Below are 19,895 nucleotides of genomic sequence, written 5' to 3'. Positions count from 1 at the left end.
TTTCTTCCACTTGATTGAATTGGCTATTGAAGCTTGTGCATGCATCACGAAGTTCTTGTGCCACCGTTTTCAGCTCCATCAGGTTATTTAAGGTCTTCTCTACACTGTTTATTCTAGTTAGTCACTCATCTAATCTTTTTTTCAAGGTTTTTAGCTTCCTTGTGATGGGTTCAAACATCCTCCTTTAGCTCAGAGAAGTTTGTTATTACCGACCTTCTGAAGCCTACTTCTGTCAACTCGTCAAAGTCATTCTCCGTCCAGCTTTGTTCTGTTGCTGGCAAGGAGCTGTGATCCTTTGGAGGAGAAGAGGCACTCTGGTTTTTAGAATTTTCAGCTTTTCTGCTCTGGTTTCTCCCCATCTTTGTGGTTTTATCTACCTTTGATCTTTGATGTTGGTGACCTACAGATGGGGTTTTGGTGTAGATGACCTTTTTGTTAGTGTTGATGCTATTCCTTTCTGTTTGTTAGTTTTCCTTCTAACAGTCAGGTCCCTCAGTGGCAGGTCTGTTGGAGTTTGCTGGAGGTCCACTCCAGACCCTGTTTGCTTAGGTATCACCAGCAGAGGCTGCAGAACAGCAAATATTACAGAACAGCAAATATTGCTGCCTGATCCTACCTCTGGAAGCTTCATCCCAGAGGGGCAGCCGCCTATATGAGGTGTCTGTCGGCCCCTACTGGGAGGTGTCTCCCAGTTAGGCTACACAGGGGGTCAGGGACCTGCTAGAGGAGGCAGTCTGTCTGTTGTCAGAGCTCAAACGCCATGCTGGGAGAACCACTGCTCTCTTAAGAGCTGTCAGACAAGGACATTTAAGTCTGCAGAAGTTGTCTGATGCCTTTTGTTCAGCTATGCCCTGCCTACAGAGGTGGAGTCTAGAGGCAATAGGCCTTGTTGAACTGTGGTGGACTCCACCCAGTTCGAGCTTCCCAGCCGCTTTGTTTACCTACTCAAGCCTCAGCAATGGCAGACGTCCCTCCCCCAGCCAGGCTGCAACCTCGCAGTTTGACCTCAGACTGCTGTGCTAGCAGTGAGCAAGGCTCTGTGGGCGAGTCAGGCACGGGTGAGAATCTCCTTGTCTGCCGGTTGCTAACACCTTGGGAAAAATGCAGTATTTGGAGAGAAGTTTCCCATTTTTCCAGGTAGTCTGTCATGGCTTCCCTTGGCTAGGAAAGGGAAATTCCCCAACCCCTTGCACTTCCCGGGTGAGGCAATGCCCTGCCCTCCTTCAGCTCACCCTCCATGGGCTGCACCCACTGAACAACCAGTACCAGTGAGATGAACCAGGTACCTCAGTTGGAAATGCAGAAATCACCCATCTTCTGTGTTGATCACGCTGGGAGCTGCAGACCGGAGGCTGTTCTTACTCAGCCATCTTGGCTTTTATTTTTATTTTATTTTATTTTTTGAGACGGAGTCTCACTCTGTCACCCAGGCTGGAGTGCAGTGGCATGATCTCCACTCACTGCAAGCTCCGCCTCCCAGGTTCATGCCATTCTCCTGCCTCAGCCTCCCAAGTAACTGGAGCTAGCGGTGCCTGCCACCACCCCCGGCTAATTTTTTGTAGTTTTAGTAGAGATGGGGTTTCACCATGTTAGCCATGATGGTCTCGATCTCCTGACCTTGTCATCTGCCCACCTTGGCCTCCCAATATTATTCAACTTTTTACGTAATAGTCATTCTTACTGGTGCCTTTATTACTTCTCACCTGAACTTTTTTCCTGCATAGCATCCTAACTTTTCTTTTATTTTCATATCTTTTCCCACAGATATGTTCTTCATAATATTGCCAAACTGAACCCCCAAAACCTAACTCTGATCATGTCAAATTCCTATGAGGAAACTTCTATGGATTCTGCTATATACAAAATAAACCTGGCATTGAAGACTTATACAAAGGCTTCCCTAACTCTGCACACCTAGTAATACCAATTTATTTGATGGCACTTAAATAAGCTCTGTGTTCTGTATAATTTTTGTTGTCAAAGTTTTGCCCTTTCTTACAGTCATTTGTTCCTTCAATCAGTCAGTTAATAATCATTTACTTTACTGAGCACCTAGTATGTACCAGGCATGATTCTAAATTCTGGAAATGTAGCAATCAACAAGACAGCCAATATAGTTCTCTGCTTGCTCCTCTCTCGGCTTCCCTCACCCTCAAACCCTCTAAGCTAAGAATCACCTCCCAAGATTAATCCCAGGAAGCTTCCAGAGCCTGGAGACTAGTGTTTTCCATGGTCCAACCAATCCCTGTTCCCCATCCATCAGTATTTATCTTTTAATCAAGATTTGTGATGTGGGCATCCAAAGGGGCTAGAGGAGAGAAGAGCTCAAAGGAGTGGGAAAAGGAGAGCTCAGCTCTTTCTTGCCTGTCCTGCCAGAGTTGACCTTGGCAGGCTCTCTTGGGGTCTTTCTTGAATGCTTTCAGTCCCTCTTCTTGCATTCTGCCTTGTGTTCTTGATTACCATCAGGCAGACTTGGAAAAGGTTATGGTGAGGGAACAGGATAGGAGTGTCATGGCCTTCCTTGTTCCTGGGCCCAGTGGAGCTGTGTGGGGCCTTGGGCTCTAAATAGGGAGTTTCTAGCCTGATCTAGGTCCAAACTGAGAGAGGAAGGCATAAAGAGGCTTCCCATTGTTGTGTCTTATTTCAAACACTCCTTTGCACCCCACAAGAAGAAAACTGCCACCTTTAACTCCATGGTTTGGTGGGGGAAGTGAAACAAAATTTGAAAAATAGGCCCCATGGAAAGGCTGCCAACTTTTGCATTATATTTTCCCTGCTCCACGTCCTGTGTTTCTGTACAAGAGTAATGACAAGTACAGACTACACTTCTTTAAAACTCTTTTTTGTTTCCTGACTTTTAGCTTTAGAGACTGCTTTGCAAGTCTCCTCACAGCTGCACTAGGATTAACAACTTTGTCCTTCAGTTAGTGTAGGCTTCAGGGTTCCTCAGTGTGGCTGAGAAAAGTCAGTGACATTGATGCTACTTTTTACATTACTTAGTGTACCCTAAACCACGTGAAAGTTGGCCTGCTTAGGCCCCAAACTCTGTAGGCCTACTTGAAATCAGTCTCCATTATGTATCCCAACTACTCAGACTTCCAAGAGTTATGTGTATGTTAAATTCAAATTTATTTGTTTCTTCCTCTCTTAAAATTCATTGATAACTTCAGGGATTCCTTTTGGGGTGGTCTCTTGCCAAGCTACATCTACAAGACAGGTCTCTGTGAGGCCTTTACAGCAACCTAGTTGACTCACACCTAGTTTTAGATAAAAAGTAAGAGGATTTTACTGGTTTTTTTGCTCTACGTTTAGCTCTGTATTTTGCTAAACAAGTTTTCAAAATCCTGGAAAACAATTTTATTACTTTTTCTGAGGCATCATTAGGACCACATTGAAGTCCAAGAGAGATGGAAAACACTCTTCACTCAACATTTCTTCACTCAACCAATAAAAATTTATTAAAAGACCGCCTATCGTGTACCTGGCCTTGATCTTGCAACCAGAGGCTCAAAAAACAAGGCATCATCTCTGACCCAAGATTTGCTCAAAGTCTGTTGTCTAGCACAAGCTCTAGTGGCTAGCTCAATGTATCTTGACTAACAGAGTAATGACCGGAGTTCATTTGGATAAGTGCCCTATACTGCAAAGTGAGCACACAGGAGAATGAGGTAAGCTACATTTTGAAAGATGAGGAGTTACTTAGAGAGAGAAGTAGTGACAGGGAAGAGGACCTCCAAGCAAAGGGGACAGCAATTTCAAAGACAGTCATAGAGACATGAAAGAGTATTATTCACTTGGAGTGTTGCCAATGTTTGAGTGTGACTGCAGTGAAAAGATTTCGTAAGGTGGAATGGTGGAAAACGAGGGTAAAGAGGCAGGCAGGGATTTTGGATGCCAAAGTCAGTAGTTTGGAGTTATCCTTAAGGCTAGAAGAAGTCATCAGAAAACTTTAATTAGGGAAGTAATTTGTATTTTAGAAATATCATTCTGAAAACATTGTGGAGGAAAGATCAGAGAGGTGCAACAATGCAGTGCAGAAACTTATGTGAGAGATGCTGAACTGCTGATCTAAGATAGCTGGCGAAGGCACATAGAGAGAAACATAGAATTTAGAATCAACAATTGGATGTGGTTCATTACTGAATGTGGGAATGCAAGGAGATGTTGAAAATATAGGAAAATAAGTGGTAGGTGATATATTTACAACTTAGTAAGTCTGCATAGAAACAGAAAAAAGCAAGTAGAGAGTTTCACCAAACCAAATCAATGGGGAGATGAGGGGGAAAAAGAGGAGAGGAAACATGGGCAAAAAATAGAGAGGTCAAGGGATGGAGATCTCAATAAGATCAAAGAACAGGTTTAGAGGGAGTAGGAGAATGAGAGAGCAGGATGACTAGGAGGTTGTAATCCAAAATTGATGTTTTAACTTATGCTGTCAGAGGTAGAGTAGTTTCAGGTAAAGAATAAACCCAAACTGTATGTGTAGATGAGTGTGGCTACTACAGGGTAGAGAAGTTCACTAGAAATGAAAAGGTCAAACTGCTGGGTGGTTGATGTGGATATTGAAGTCATCTGAAAGATGGTAGGATGGAGCAGAGAGAAAGACCATGAGTCAGAGCATAAGCCAGATCCCCAAGCCCACACGAAGTCAGAATAGCTAGGAGGTCAATGGATGCTAGTAGGAAGGAGGCATAGAAGATGACATAGTGGAATGGCTTAAACCTCAAAAGGGCAGATATTTTTTGGCCTAGAAGCAACAGAGGATTGGGGAAAACCCAACTCTTTTCTGGCCCTAAGGTATTTGGCATATGAGAGAACAGAGTCTCCACTAGGGAGGACTTCAGGGTAAGCTATGTCTTCAGTGAATAACAAGGTTGCAATTAAGGCCTGAAGATTAAGGGATCATTCAAAGAAGATGGTGTAGTGGAGCTGTTTCTAGGTTTTCTATTCTGTTCCACTGATGTATTTAACTATCTTGGGCTAGGACTTCACTGTCTTAATTGCTATAGCCTTAAACTGATATTTGGCAGAGCAAATATCCTCACCACTTTCTTTAGGAGTATCTTGATTACTCTTGGACTTTTGCTTCTCTGTATAAATTTTCAAATTATATTGAAAAATTCTACAAAATAGAATCTGTTAGAATTTTTATTGTAATTACATGGAATTATCAATAAAGTGAAGGAATGCTGACATATTTATAATATTGAGCCTTTCAATCTATGAATATAGTATCTGTATTGAGTTCAGTCTTGTTTGCTGTCTCCCAATATGATTCTGTCATATTCTCTGTGAAAGCCTTACACATTTTAATTAGAGTTTTTTGTTGGTACTTCATGTTTTTAATACCACTGTAAATGTTAGTTTTTAATTTCATTTTCTAACTATTCGTTTGAGACAGTGTTGCTGTCCTTTTTCTAACTTCTTGGAAAGAATACTTAGCTCATTAATTTTAAGGCTTTCTTCCTTTTCCTTTGATTCTTACTTTAACTACATCCCACAAATTTTGTTACTTGCTATTTTCATAGTTTTTCAGTTCAAATTATTTTCAAGTACCCACTATGATTTATTCTTTTTATCTATAATTTATTTTAAGTTGACTATTTTCAAACATGTAGAGATTTTTTCTAGTTGGCTATTTGTTATTGATTTCTAGCTGAATTCCACTCTGGTTAGTGTAGATGCTCTGTATGGTTTCAATCCTTTGCAATTTGTTAAGATTTTCTTTCTGGACATAATGTGGTCGTTTAAAAAAATTATACATGTGCTGAAAAAAAGCTGTGCTTTTCAGTTGTTTGGCAGATATGGACATAGATGTACAGATAGATATAGATAATCTAGGCAGAGATAGGTAGATGTCGAGGTAGAGGTAGCATATATATATATATATATATAATCTTTATCAGGTCAAGTTTGTTAATCACTTTTTTTTCAAATCTTCCATGTACTTAGCTGATTTTTGTTCTGCTTGTTCTATCAATTACTGAGAGAAATGTGTTAAAATATCCAACTGTGATTGCTTATTTTTCCCTATAGTTATGTCAATTTTTGCTCTTGTATTTTTACACCATGTCATTAGGTGACCAAGTTTTAAGACTGTCAAGAGAAACACACACATTAATAATCATATCTAGTGATTTTAACCGACCACTTTCAGAAACTGAGAGTTCAAACAAACAGAAATAAGCAGTGATATCAAAGACATAGTAATAAATCTGAGTGATTAGACAATATAAAACTCTATGCCCAACAAAAAATATTTATATTATTTAGAGGTGCACTGCTGATTTACAGAAATAGAATATGAATTTAGGAAAAGAGAAAAAAGCCTCTATAAACTCCAAAGGATCAATATCATACAAAATAAGCTCTCTGATCATAATGCTAACGCAGAAGTTAATAACACAAAGACAGCATTTGAAAACCAAAATGTACACTTCATTATCCTCAGCAAACTAACGCAGGAACAGAAAACCAAACACTGCATGTTCTCACTTATAAGCGGGAGCTGAATAATGAGAACACACAGACACATGAGAGGGAAAAACACACACTGGGGACTGTCGAGAGGGCAGGGAAAGGGAGAGCATCAGTAAGAACAGCGAATGGGTACTGGGCCTAATACTTGGGTGATGGATTAATCTGTGCAGCAAACCACCATGGCATACATTTACCTATGTAAAAAACCTGCACATGTACCCCAGAAATAAAAATAAAAGCTGATAAACAATAAATAAATAAAAATCAAAATGTCTGGAAATGAAATAGCATATTACTAAGTTTTGGATAGAAGGAATTAATAAATATTTAGACATTAATAGAAACACTGCGTTAGTACACCAAAAAGTTTAAAATATGTTTACCCTAAGACCCAGCAATACTACAGCTAGGCACTTAGACTCGAGAATCCCATGCACACATGCCTTGGGAGACACCGCCCAGAAGGCTCAGAGCTGCATTGCTTGTAATTGTCCCAAACTGGACACAATACAAATTCCAAAACTAGTTGAGTGGTTATACAACATGTGGCATATCCATCAGTGGGATACCACACAGGAAAGAACATGAACAAAGTTGGCTACATGCAACAAATTGGATGAATCTTGCAAACATAACACTGAGTCAAAGAATCCAGACACAAGAATATATACTACATGAGGCATGCATATAAAACACACACACACGCACATTAACTGGGGGGCTCGTGTTGGGAAAAACCATGAAGGACTTGTGGGAGACTGGTCATATTTGTTTTTGATGTAGATAGTGGTTACATTAATGCCCACCTCATAATTATTCTTTAGGCCATATAGTTACATTCTATGCATTTTTCTGTAGGTGTGTTTTCTTTCACAAAAAATGTCTTGAATATTGTACAGTACTGTGATATTCCCACAGTTGAACCCCTCTATAGTGCTGAGGTTGAAGGCTAACATGTTCCTCCATGCATTAGAGCAGGCTCTGGGTGTGTATGTGTGTGTTGATGGCTATAGGAGTATTTAAATTTGTCTGAAAAAAAGATGGTCTAAGGATTTCTCTGGTTTGTGATTGACTCCATCTTTAAAAGAACTACAGCTACAGTGTCGGCAGGTCCACCTTCATTTGTGACAGAAGGCCCATTCCAGAACTTTTTCACTGGACAAATTAGTTGTGGTCAATATCAGTGGTTCTCAAAACTTGGTGTACATAGAAATTACTTTATGGAAAAATTATTTTCAACAAGCACATGTAGAGATTCTAATACAGAGGATTCAGGAACATAGGGAATCAACATTGCAGCATCCAATATTTCATTCCATTATGGCTGCATGAATAAAAATGTTTGATCAATGCAGCCCCAAACTAGATTTGGTCATGTGGACAAAAATACCAAGACAGTGGAACATTCCATTGTTAGATGGGCTCAGCCAAACCCTATCAGTGACCCCAGCAGTAGTCTCTGTGTGCAGACTGTGCCCGGAGGACAAGAGGCTGGAGACCAACACAAGCAACTGGAGGTTTGATGACAGAAAACTGAGGAAATTCCCATTTGGATTTTGCAGTTCTCTGTTTTCTCCATGAAGTAGGAGAGTAAAGTAATCTGCTGTGGGAAAAGGTTCTTAAGGACCATGTACAAGATAAACTATAATTGTGGAGAAAGGATGAGATAGCTAGCTGGGAAACAAAGTAGGAATGCTAAGCAGTGTGGAGGGTCTGGATAAGATTTGTGATTATGAATTTACAGTGCCACAGAGACCGTAACAGTGTCTGGCAGCAATGAGAAAACAACTTAAATCGCCTGAGGCCCAGGCAAGGGTGGGAGACAAGGCATTGGCAGTTGTCCTGGGTAGTTCAGTTGATGCCTACAATCTGTGGCCTGGGAGCTGTTGGTAGTTGGGGCTGGAAGGCTGGATGTTGAATTCTACCCTAGTTTCAAAGCACTTCATAGCTTCCTGTTCACTGACACTGTGGTTTCTGATTCTCTGTCTTCCTGGCCTAGTCCCTCTCCAGAGCATCCACATCATCTGATTCCTATAGGATAGTCCTTTCCTAGTCAGCTCCCTGACCCTTATTGGACAGTAACTCATCTACTCACTTTCTTTGTAGATAGGATCTGTGGCTTTTCCCTTCCCTGCACTCATCCCAGAATGCCTAGTGCAGGGTTGAATACACAAGAGAGGTTTGCAAATGATTTTTTGCAATGATAAGAACCCAAATGCCCTGTTTTATTACTTCCCAAACGACCAGACAAGACCAAGTACATGCTTTTTTGGAAGAAAATGCCAAATAAGCCACAGAGCAAGTCATGAACGAGCCTTCTAATTGGATGCCAATGATGTAACGGCACTCATTGCAGACGCAGGTCTGGCTGTTATTCACACTGCTTGCATATATAATTTTTGTTTCACAATTGCAAGAATATTCTTCAGAAAATGCCACCTGTCTCGGGTGGTTTGTGTTTTCAGTCTTTGGCACTTTGGCATCTAACCCTCCTTAAACATCCTGGTAGTGTTGAACAATGTACAGTATTTTCTATTTCTTCTTCCTCCTTCTGAATTCCTAGCTATATTTGCAATGCATGTGGGATCTGCTTTTCCCTGGAACCCACCGAAAAGGTCAGACATGGCCTCTTCCTTCATGAAACTTGTATTCCAGATGATACACAAAAAACCAAGTAAACAAAATGATCCCAGAAAGTGATGCATGCTCTGCAGAAAATCAAGACAGTAATGTCAAAGAGAGTGAAACTGGTCTACCATGGATTAGAAAAAGATGACTGGCATGATTTAGAAAGCTGAGCCACACACTTATCTAGAGAGGAAGAGTATTCCAGGTACAGAGAAATATCAAATGCAAGACCCTGAGGTGGGGGTGTTATTGGTGTGTTTCAGGAACAGCTAGTAGCCAAGCAGAGCTTCCATGAAGTGAGCCAGAGAAGAATGAAAGGAAATTAAGAGCTTGACTTGTATTGCAAGTGGCACAGAAAGCCATTGGAGGGTTTTGAGCAAAGAAGTTAGGATACTTTTTTTAAACATTTCCTTTAGCTTTTGTGTAGAGAGTAAAGTGCAGCATTCTCTTATGGAAAACAGAAACCATGTTAGCCCATTTAAGTAGAAAGGGGGAATTTGGTGCTTCCAAAATTGTTGAAGGAATCAAAAGAACAGATTCTAGGTTGAATTTCCAAACCTGTTTCCCAGAATAACACCACATATAACTGGCACCATTGGGAGAATCAGGAAGCCACTGCCTTAATAACTGGCCCCAGGACCTCACCATCTCTGCTAAGTTCATCACAAATCTTGGCTCTAAGACCATGCTGCCTCATTCTCCATCTACATAAGCTAAGTGGACACCCCATGACCTGCCTTTTGATGTCCACAAAACTAAGAACATTACCTTGGGATCTCTGTGACTGCTGATGCAGAAGAATCAAAAACTTCCAGCACCATGCTCCCTAACAGAAAACAAATCTCAGAAGCAGAAGTATGGACTCTCTGCTTCATTCCCCCTTCCAAATCACATACAAGTTTGTCTACTTGGCAGAGGTTACATCACCTGTGGAATCCAGGCTGTTAGGAGGCATGGGAAATATAGTCTTTAGCTTTCCAACCTCTATCATTTAGTAAGGTCCACTACAATTGGGGTTGGAATGGAAAGAAATGAGCTAATCTATGATACTTGCCACAGGAGACAAGATCAGAAGTAGGGGAGCCGGTTAGAAGCTACTATATAGTTGTCCATCCACCTGAGAAATAATGTAACTGGACCAGAGTGAAAAAACGAAGTTATAGAAAAGTGGTTGGGTTTAATATTTTACTCTTAAGTAGGACTTGTTTATAAATTGAGGCAGAGTTGATGTTAAAAAGGTGTGAAAGAATAAAAATTAAAACTTCCAGTCACCCCTATTTTCCTTCCTGAGCCCTCAAGCCTGATTCAGAAGCCCCTCTAATGTATATCACAACATCATACTGTATTGGAATCCCTTGTTTCATTGTGTATATTTCTACTAAAATTTCACTTCCTCAGAAGCACAACATGTGACTGGTTGTGCAGGGCACAGTGCCTGAACATGGTACAATGTCAATAAATATTGTTCCAAGAATGGTTGCAGGAAATGAGTGAACTAGTGCCTACCAAAACTGACTGAAGAGTAAATACAAAATCTGAATAAACTGTAGCAAATAAAGAGATTGAATCAGTAATCAAAACATCCCAACAAAGAAAACCCCAGGACCAACTGGCATGATTGGATAATTCTACAAATTATCTAAAAAGTTAATACCAATCTTTCTCAAACTCTTCCAAAAAATAGAAAAGTATGGAGAACCTTCTAACTCATTCATAAGGTCAGCATTACTCTGATGTCAAAATCAGACAAGAAAAGAAAAAATACAGGCCAATATATTTTATGAATATAAATGCAAAAATCTTCAACAAAATGCAAGCAAACTGAATCCAGCAGCATTTTAAGAGGAGTATACATTATGACTATGTGGAATTTATCCCAAGAATCCAAAAGGAGTTCAATATATGAAAATCAATCAATGCCATACAGTGCACTGATAGAATGAAGGTGGGAATAAACAGGTGATCATTTCAATTTATGCAAAAAATGAATTTTACAAAAGCCAACATTCTTTCATGATTATGAAAAACACTCAACATACCTGGAAATAGAAGGGAAAAAATTCCTCACAAAATAAGAGACATTTATGAAAATCCCACAGCTAACATCATATCAATAGTGAAAACTGAAAGGTTTCTCCCTAAGGTTAAGACAATGATGCTGTCTTTTGTCATTTATATTCAGCATCATACTGCAAGTTCTAGCCAGATAAATTAGATATGATAAAACAAAAAAGGCATCCAAGTAGGAAAGGAAAAAGTAAAACACTCTATTCAGATCTGGAATGATCCTATATAGAGAATATCTGAAAGGATTCCCCAAAAAATATTTAATTGAATTGGGCAAATTTTCAGGATACAAAATAAACACACAAAAATTAGTTATATTCCTATATACATTCATGAGTCATATAACAACATTTCAGTCAACAACAGACTGCATATAAGACCACGGTCCCATAAGATTATAATGGGAGCTAAAAAATTCCTATGGCCTAGTGAAGCCATAGCCATCATAACATTACTCATGTGTTTGTGGTGATGCTAGTGTAACCAAACCTACTGCACTGTAAATCATATAAAAGTCTGGCACATACAATTACAAACAGTACATAATACTTGATAATGATAATAAATAACTGTGTTACTGGTTTATGTATTTACTAAACTATACTTTTTATCAGTAATTGAGACTGAAGTCCTTCTACCTATTAAAGAAGTTAACTGTAAAACAGCCTCAGGTAGGTCCTTCAGTGGGTATTCTGGAAGAAGGCATTATTATCATAGAAGATGACAGCTCCATTAAGATGACAGCTCCATTGTTATGGAGACATTCCAGTGGGAAGTAGTATACAATAATGTCCTATGCACACTACTGTATAGGACACAATCACTCACCTTCACAGTCACCCACCACTCATTCACTGACTCACCCAGAGTAAATGCCAATTCTGCAAGTTCCATTCATGGTAAATGCCCTATACAGATATGCCATCTTTGCCTTTTATACCATATTTTTACTATATTTTTTCTATGTTTAGATATGTTGATATACACAAATATCATTGTGTTACAATTGCCTACAGGATTCAGTTCTATAAAAAGTCATACAGGTTTGTCTATGTTGTGTGAGTATGCTTTGATATTTGTGCAATGACTAAGTCGCCTAATGATACATTTCTCAGAGTGGATCCCCATAATTAAGTGATGCATGACAGTACTAGCAACGAACAATCCTAAAAGCAAGTTAAGAAAACAATTCCATTTACAATATCATCAAAAATAATATAATACTTGGGAATAAACTTAACCAGTGTAGAGAAACACTTGTATACTGAAAACTATGCATTGATGAAAAAAATTAAAGAAGAAACTGATCTATGGAAAGACATCCTGTGTTCATGGATTGGAAGATTCAATGTTGTTAAAATGTACATATTACCCAAAGTGATCTGCAGATTCAATGCTATTCACATCAAAATCCGAATGGCTTTCCCCCCCTACAAAAAAAACTCTAAAATTCATATGGAACTAAAAAAGATCCAGAATAGCCAAAGCAGTTTTGAGAAGGAAAACAAAGCCAGAGACATCACACTTCTTGATTTAAAAATAAATTACAAAGCTAGGTAATCAAAACACCATGATATGTGCACTTAAAAATTTGTTAAAAGGGTAGATGTCACAGTAAGTGTTCTTACAACAAAAAAACAAACAGAACAGAATGAAAAAGAGGCATCAGGAAACTTTTGGAGATGATGGGTATATCTATTGCTTTGATTGTGGTGATGGTTTCAAGGGTATGTGCATATGTGTAAGCTCATCAAATTGTACTTATTAAATATTTATGGGGTTTTGTAGATCACTTATACTTCAGTAAAGCTGTTCTTAAAAATACACAATGAGATACTACTTTACTCACTAGGATAGCTATAATTTTTAAAAATTGTAAAAGGCAAATGTTGGTAAAGATACAAAGAAATTGGACCTTGATATATTACTGATGGGAATTTTAAATGGTGTAGTCTCTATGGGAAACACTTCAGTGGTTCTTCTACAAGTTAAGCATAGAATTACCATTTGACCTAGCAATTCTACTCCTAGGTATATACCCAAGGTAATTGAAAACAGATGTTATCACACGGTGTGTACACAATGAAGCATATACTTGAGTTTTCGTAGTAACACTTTTCACAATATCCACAAGGTGGAAACCACATAAATGTCCATCTACTGATGAATACATAAACAAGATGGGGCATATCTATACAATGGAATATCATTTAGCCTTAAAAAGAAATGCAGTACTGATACATGCTACAATATGGATGAATACGGAAAACATTAAACTAAGTATATGAAGCTAGTCACGAAAGGTTACATATTGCATGACTCCATTTATATGAAATATCCAGAATAGACAAATTCATAGAGACCGAAAGTAGTTCAGTGGTTGATAGGGCTAGGGGGAAGGGGGTGTGGGAAGTGACTGCTTAATGTGTAAAGGGTCTCCTTTGGGAGTGGTGAAAATGTTTTGAAGCTAAATGGAGATGACAGTTGCACAACTCTGTGAAAACGCTAAAATACATTGAATTGTATGCTTTAATACAGTGAGTTGTGTGATATGTCAATTATATCTTAATAAAGATGGTATTTTTAAGAGAAGAAAGAAAAAATGGATGGAGGGGTACTGTATCACCTTGAGTTCACCTATTTAGTAGCCTGGTGAATCTATACTAAGGGGCTCTTCTTCTCACTCATTGCCAGTATCTCTGGATGTGAAACCCTTTGGGTAGTCAGAAACTGAAACCCAACTCCAAGTGAGGGGCATGATATCTAACCTTACTCAAGCCAAGAAACACTTTGCAGGACTGTATTTCTCCTTTTCTCTCTGGCAGGGTGGGGTGGTGTTTGGCCTCTTTAAGCACACTATACCTCACTATATCAAACTGGAAACATAAAGAAATCCTGTATCTTGCCCCGTGCTCCATTGTGAACCAGCACACGTGTCCATATCGATATCCGAGATGAAGTTACTGACAGCAGGGTATAAATGCTGAAGCTGCTGCTGTAGAAATTTCCCTGACAGTGTGATTAGAAAGTAAAGGGAGTCATCATTTAGTTCAACATGGACTGAGAGCTTTGAATGAAACTCTGTTTGAGATATTTAAATTGTACAGTACCAACAAAACACGAAGCCAAGTCAAATCATTAGAAATTCCAAGATAAGATGACAAGGTGGTCCCACCTTGTTAGGGTTTTTGATGCCCCTACTGTATAAGCCAACAACTGTGCTCCATGTCCCCCAAAGAAAATCTATGCCAAGTGGTCCGTTGCTTTGTAAATTGCCACATCTAAATTAAGAAGGTGAATTAATTGTTTAAAAATGAATTGTGGGTCATTGAACTTAGTAGTTTGCGTATTACTTGGGGTTCTCAACTCTTCTTATAGTCTTGTCTGTGTAGGAAAAGGCCTCTATTCATTTCCTGGGCTTTACGAGCTTCAGGCTGGGGCAGACACATTTGGGACACATCCCAAGCACTGACTCCCTCTGGCCTGCATTCTGCAACCTTTCTATACATGTGCCTCTGCCCCAACCAGAATCACATAGCTTATCCCAGTAACTATGGGTAAGTCCAGCCTGCTCCAATGACCCACATTTTTTGTTCTCTTCATCCCATTTGTCTTACTAATTGACCAGAAAACAGCCACCTAACTCCAGAAGATTTCCCATTACTTGGGCATTGACCATGTGCTCAGCAATTTTAGGTACTCTCCATGTATTAATTCATTTTACACCATAAGGAATTCCTATTACTATACCCATTACAGGTGAAGAAACTGAGGCACAGAGAAGTTAGGTAATTTGCTTACGATCACACAGAAAGTGAGTGTCAGAGCTGCGATTCAAACCCAGACAGTCAGGCTTTAGAGCTCAAGCTCTGACCCCCATCATGTCTTCTCCACTCCTGGCTGGAAAATGGAAGGATAATAGTACCCAGATTACAGCACTATTGTGATGATTAAATTATTATTATTGGTTTCTGGAGTAGGCTGGCCATTTTCTGAGCAGTGGGCTGGAATAGTGAGTACATTTTGCAAATTAGGTGTCTGGAACAAGCGTTTAGTTTAATAAATCTAAGTGAACCTAAAGTGAAGTACTGTATAAGGGGAGTTCTATAATAGTGCATTTCATTGGGAAGAAGCTGTCTCAGTATATTTACATCTAATGGAAGACAAGAAGGGTCATTTTGACTTTATTTCTAAAACTGACTCCCAAATAGCATCTTCAATTCAAAATAAAGCTTTTCGGGTCATAATAACTTGTGGAACAGTGTCATGCACTTGAATATGAGTGCACCCTGTTCTGAAAGCCCTTTGCCATACTTTAGTGGTGAAAGTGTTAGTAAACATCGCTTTGGTGGCTGTTTGTCCACTAGGGCATGTTGGCCCTTCACGCTCCACCTCAACTCATTAGGCATCATGTGGAAGAAATTTGTCTAGGGGAACGATTCACTATATAAGCAATGCTCTTATAAACATCAGGAACATGGGAGCTGACAGAAGGACTGCAGCGAGTTCCTGTCACCTTCTTTTATGGAAATTCATGCTGCTCAAATAAATGCTATACTCACTTCTGGTTTCTATGCTAGCCCACTCTGTAAATTCAAGGGATTAGATGAATGCAATATGCCCATATCCTGAAGAGCAAACTAGAGAATGGCTCAATTCTTAAAAGCCCCATAATCCTCAAGAACAAACCAAAGGCTTAAGCTAGTCAAGCTCAGAAGCTAAGAAATGAATCAAATAAATAGTTTAAACACCTTTCCCTTGGGCTTGGCTTTTCTAAAGGAGAGAAAAGGGCACCAGGGGAGCAAATGTGGCTCCTTGTTGATTAATTAAGAGCACTTAGGCAACATTCAGCAGAATCAATCATTTGCAGCCTGAGTTTGTTTTCACTCAGACTTCTACATTGTCAATTAGTCCCTAAAATTACTTACGTGATTTGTGCTTTTAGGATGTCAGGTGTTAAAATTACTTTTCAGTACAACCCACAGAAATCCTGACTGGGTTTATTCATTTATTTCTTTAATGAGGTAGGGATTCAGGGGAGAAATCATGGTGGACAAAAAGAGTTTGTTTTCAAAATGAGGAGAGATATGGAGATAATGTAGCTACTGATGAGAGAAATGAAGCTCCCAGACTTTTAAGGGAAATAAGATGCACACATGGGACTCTAAAAAAAGGCACCATGTGATCAGGGCACAAATAAAGCCACCCAGTCAAAACCATCACAGCTAGCTTTGGGGAAAAGGGTATCTGGTCTTGGGTTTAAAAGATAGATTTAATTTTGGCAGATGAAGGAGATTAACTGAATAACTGCCAGGTGGGGGTCACTCAGAGAAAGGCCGGTAGCCCCTATGCACTGGAGCTGGGTGGGCATGACAGGAAGGAGGAAGAGGAAGGAGCTAAAAGTGTAAGTTGGAATCAGAGTGGATTAAAGATAGGGTGAACACCAAAGGGGCAAACCAATTAAAAGACTATTACAAGAGTGCAAGACAGGGATGAAGGCCTGAGCTCGGGGTAAGAGCAGGGTGTGAGGAGGACACAGTGGGGAGAAGCATCACAGAGATAGTCTCAAAGGTCAAATTGAAAAATCAGTGGTAACACCACACAGTAAAACCAAGATAAGCAGCAAGCATTCTCACTGTACCACCTCCTGAAGCCTTTTCCCCAAACGGGAGTCAATTATGATTATACTGCAAAGGAGTAAATGAGAGATTAGCACGGGACGCCCCAGTTGACTGAATCAAAGAGTAAAATGAACATGCAGTCACTTCAGGGGCCTATTTGACTATGGAAGGGACATGTAGTGCTGAGGCAGCATGCCAGGTGTGGCAGCAGCAGGCAGCACAGCTGGCAGTGTGCTCTCAAAGCAGCAACAGCACTGCTGCCCACACAACATCGCCGCACAGACAATGCTGCCATGCACACACAAGCCTTTGGAAAAGACCCCATTGGCACATGAGTGCTCCACTATGAGTAGAGTGGTTTCAGTAGTAACATTTGTATCTGCATTTCTATTCCTTGGGATTCTTAGGATTATAAAACTCAAGGCTAAACTGGACCTCAATTTTCAACTGGTCCAACCATTAGAATCCTTTCCATGATGTTCCCACAAAATGGTAATGCAGTCTGTCCTTGAATATCTCCAGGAATGGGGAACGCATTCTATCTTTGGTTAGCCCTGCTATTGCTTCTCTTTTGTCCACTCTTCCCTAGCAATTACTGTGTCAGTAACTATTGAAGGCTCTTTGCCAACTTGATTGCACTTAATCCCCACAACATCAAATTTTACAGATGAGGAATCTGAGGATTAAGGAGAGAAAGTTACTTGTCACACAGCTGATGAGTGGCAGAGCTGGGACTTGAGCTGCTAAATTTGTCTGACTCTGGTGCTCCCTTCATTAGAACTAAATCTAAGCCAATCTGTCTCCTTATAAATCCCATCCACTACTACAGTTACAGCATTTCTTCCAGGGAAGAGGATGCCCTCTTTGAGGTGCAATTAGAGACACAAATCTTGATCCCTTTCATCACCTAAACACTTGAGAAACACTGACAAGACTATCAAAATGAAAGGCAAAAAAGGCCACATATCAACATTTTCCTTTTTTTTTTTTTTTTTTTTTTTTTTTTTGAGACGGAGTCTTGCTCTGTCGCCGAGACTGGAGTGCAGTGGCCGGATCTCGGCTCACTGCAAGCTCCGCCTCCCGGGTTCCCGCCATTCTCCTGCCTCAGCCTCCCGAGTAGCTGGGACTACAGGCACCCGCCACCTCGCCCGGCTATTTTTTTGTATTTTTTACTAGAGACGGGGTTTCACTGGGTTAGCCAGGATGGTCTCGATCTCCTGACCTCGTGATCCGCCCGTCTCGGCCTCCCAAAGTGCTGGGATTACAGGCTTGAGCCACTGCGCCCGGCCCATATCAACACTTTCAGAAGGGTATCCTATTCCTGACTCCTCAATGTGGCTCTCAGGCTTCTGCTGTCCCAGGGGTCACCGATGAGCCTTCTAACCAATAAATATGGTGGCCACTTCCAAGTCTTCATTTTTCATGAGCTCCAGCTTATGGAAAATTTATTTTCATTTGTGGGATGCTTCATTCAACAAATATATTCTGAGAGCCTACCATAACCCAGACTCTGGACTGTGTTCTAGGCAGGCACAAGATGAACCAGAAATAGTCCCTGGACTAAAGGAGTGCCCAGTCAGTCTGTCGTGGAAGAGAGGTGAAAGGCAGTAATGATAATACAGGAGTAAAATGCTGTTCTACAGGACTGTTGAAGGCTCCCTTGTAGCATGAAGGAAGGAGTCACTATCTTTGCTTGGCCAGTTGGGAGAAAAGCTTCATCACAGCTGAACTGGGCCTTAAAGGATGAGTAGAAATGTTCTGCGCAGGGAAAGTGACGATCATATATACAAATTCCTATGTAACATCATCACTTAGCTGCCTAACTTCAAAGCAAACTTAAAATGTTCAAAATAAAATTATTGGCTATTCACGCACTTTAACTTCTTCCTCCCAGAGTCTTTCCCAACTCAATGAATGGCAAATCAGTTACCTCACCTAGTCAGGCCAAAACTCTTGGAATCCTTTGTAACTCCTCTCTTTCTTTCATATCCTCTGTCTCATCTGTCAGAAAATCCTTTCAACTCTGCCTTGAAAAGATATCCAGAATCTGACCACATCTCACATCTTCCACTGCTACCACCCTGGTCTGTTGAGCCCATCATCTGTCACCTGGGTTATTGCAGCAGCTTCCCAACTGCTCTCTGTGCTTCTGCCCTACCCCCACCCCAGGAGCCTATTCTCCAATCAGCAAAGAGCATGATCCCACTATCATGATATAAATATGCTCATGTCATTCCTATGTCCAAATCTGCCATCAGCTTCCTTTCTCACTCTGTGTAAAAGCCAAAGTTCTTATGGTTTACAAGTCACTACATGATCTAGCCCCCGTTATACTTTGGCCTCATCTCCTATTTCTTTTCTGCTTCACTCACTTGTGTTCCAGTCTCACTGGCCTCCTTATTATTCTTTGCATACACCAAAAAACTTCAGGCATTTCCCCTTCTTGTCCACTCTCCTGGAATCATTTTCCCCCAAATGTCTATATGGCTTTACACCCTGGTCTCTGCTCAAATATCACCTTCACAATGAGTTCTTCCCTGACCACCTTATTTAAAATAATATCTTTGCCCTCCAATCATTACCACCTCATTTGCCCAGCATTCTCTACCCTCCTTCTCTGATTTGCTTTTCTTTGTTGCACTTATCATCATCTGATAAACCAGATACTTTATTTATTTCAATTCTGTGTAATCTGCCTCCTGTTCCTATATAATATAAGCTCCACTATATCAAGGATTTCTTTTACTGTTTTATTTTCTACTTTTATATCCCCGTTCTCAGAGTAGTACCTGGTACACAAAAGGTACTCAGTAAACAGCTAATGAATGAATGAGTGATGACTTTCTGAATATGGGGGTGGGGAGATAGAAGGAAATGCTATAGATGTATTATAGGTCCCAACCAGGTCCCAACTGAATATGAGACCACAGAGACTGAGAACACACCAAAAGGAGCATGTTTGCAGAGTAGTAGGAGGAGACTGGGATATTTTGGATTCAAGCTACCTGTGAAACATGCAGAAAGAGTTGCACATGGGACTTTAGAATAATGGTACAGGAACTGAGAGGAGTGCCAGAGTCTATTTATCAAGTTAGGCTA

This window comes from Macaca nemestrina, chromosome X (genome assembly GCF_043159975.1).
Source record: "Macaca nemestrina isolate mMacNem1 chromosome X, mMacNem.hap1, whole genome shotgun sequence".
NCBI classification, from domain to species: domain Eukaryota; kingdom Metazoa; phylum Chordata; class Mammalia; order Primates; family Cercopithecidae; genus Macaca; species Macaca nemestrina.
Note: the sequence above shows the minus strand (reverse complement) of the source record.